This window comes from Mastomys coucha, unplaced genomic scaffold (genome assembly GCF_008632895.1).
Source record: "Mastomys coucha isolate ucsf_1 unplaced genomic scaffold, UCSF_Mcou_1 pScaffold22, whole genome shotgun sequence".
Taxonomy (NCBI): domain Eukaryota; kingdom Metazoa; phylum Chordata; class Mammalia; order Rodentia; family Muridae; genus Mastomys; species Mastomys coucha.
The window spans coordinates 138,524,750-138,526,855 of NW_022196905.1; the positions used below are offsets into that span (position 1 = coordinate 138,524,750).

A 2,106-nucleotide genomic window follows, 5' to 3' on the forward strand; every position below is an offset into this window, starting at 1 on the left:
GGGGGGGGTCCTGTCTCTACCTTTTGTACCCTGAGATAACTTGTGGTTGCTTCTCCACATTTACATGGATGCTGGACTCGAGTCCTCATGCTTGCTTGGCAAGTGTTTTACCCACTGAGCCATCTTTTCAGCCCCCCAAATTTGATAACCTCTGACTCCAAAGGCACCATCCTGTGGTCCCATGGCTCTTCATGCCGGCTTCCCCTTGGAAACCAAACCTGCATCACCTTGCCCCACGGAGCAGCGTCAGTGCCCTGATGAGAAACCTGTGCTTTGGCTCTTGTGTCACAGTACAGATTCTAAGCCTTAGAAGTAACCTTTTTCATAATGACTGCCACCTGGGACATGACTGGGCTCCACGTTACCACATTCAAGGCAGGCAGTGATGGCAAAACAGTCAGTCTTTGGTTGCCTGTAGCCCTTGTCAGTCTTTGGTTGTCATGTAGCCCCTGAGCTCAGGACAAGCAATCGCTAAGCTCTCCAGGAGGGCATCATCCATGTCATGATAACTGGTGGTCTTTTTAAATTATTTTTTAAACTTTTTTGTTTTTCTGAATTAGGGTTTCTCTGTGTGTAGCTTTGACTATCCAAGAAGTCACTATGTAGACCAGGCTGGCCTTGAACTCAGAGATCCACCTTTCTCTGCCTCTTGAGTGCTGGGCCTAAAGGTGTCCACCATGCCTGGCTTTGTGATGAGTATTAGCCTGTAGTAAAGGGATGAAGCCCTGGGCATTCTTGGATCTCCTAACAGAGTTCTGCTGAAATTAGTTGATCAAATTTTAGAATATGACAATTGGCAGCAATACACAACTCTTGGGTGCAGGCCTACTGCTGGCAGGGAGCTCTGGAGATGGTGGCCAGCAGCATCCCCTGGGGGATGTGTATGGACAGTGTAACATGCGGGCAGCAGAAAAACCCTTCAGCTCTGACTGATCATTGGTGGCTTAGTGTGTGCTCTGCTTGGCGGGTAGATAGGCTTCTTAAAAATGGAACAACTTATAACTGGAGAGTGCTCGCTCTCTCTCTCTCTCTCTCTCTCTCTCTCTCTCTCTCTCTCTCTCTCTCTCTCACACACACACACACACACACACACACACACACACGTCTGCTTACATGTGGAGGTCAGAGGTCAGTGTCACGTGTCTTTCTTGATTGCTGTCCATCTTATTTTCTGGGTATCTTACTGAACCTAGATCTCACAGCTTTAAGAGTGTGTGTGTGTGTGTGTGTATGTGTATGTACATATATAAAGAACATCTTTGTGTACCACTTGTATGCCTGGTTCTCTAATAGATCACAAGAGGACTCCCCTAGAACTGGAGTTACAGATGGTTCTGAGCTACCATGTGTATGCTGGCTATCAAACCCAGGTCTTCTGAAAGAGCAGCAGTGTTAAGCCGTTTCCCCAGTCCCAGCTTTTTATATGGGTGTTGGGGTTTGAACTTGGGTCCTCAGGCTTTCAGGCAAGCATTTTACCAATGGAACCATCTCCCCAGCCCCTTCCTTCCTTCCTCCGTGTTCTGTGCTTTCTGGTCGACATAAACTTTGAGTTACTGGTTTATGTGACTGTTAATAGAACCCAGGGCCTTGGGCTAGTAGTGTACTGTCACTACCGTACATCCCTAGTCTTTGTGTTTTGAGACAGCTATGTAGTTCAAGTGAGTTTTAAATGCTTTCTTGTAGCCCAGGCTGTTCTTGAACTGGGGTCCTGCTGCCTTGGTCTCCTGAGTGCTGGGCTTGAAGGTGTTAACCATCACTTGCTAACCCTGAATTTGCTTCTTGAATCAGTTAGATTCTGATTAAGCTTTCAAGTCATGGGTCCTGAGAATGGTCCCCACCATAAGCCAGAAGGCCCAGGAACCTTGCTGTCTCTGACATTGCTTGCCCTCTTTTTTGCTTAGTTCTGAGCCAAGCCCTTGGCTTCATTTTGGCCTCTGGGAAGTACCTTCTTGGGGTCCTGTGGTGGAGGCTTCCAGCACTATTCCCCCTCCTTTCTGGGATGCTGGAGTCACAGCTCAGCAATAGAGGGTGTGTGGCCAGCAGCACGAGATCAAAAGTGAACAACAGACAGCCCTCTTCTTTCTTTTTTTTTTTTTTTTTTTTTTT

General features: G+C 47.4%; 1 protein-coding gene across 3 annotated transcripts in view; it reads left to right on the forward strand.

Moving 5' to 3' along the window:
- Lmtk2 (lemur tyrosine kinase 2) overlaps positions 1–2,106 on the forward strand; it is a 94,353-nt gene that overhangs the window by 82,369 nt on the left and 9,878 nt on the right. The gene's annotated exons all lie outside the window — the stretch shown is intronic.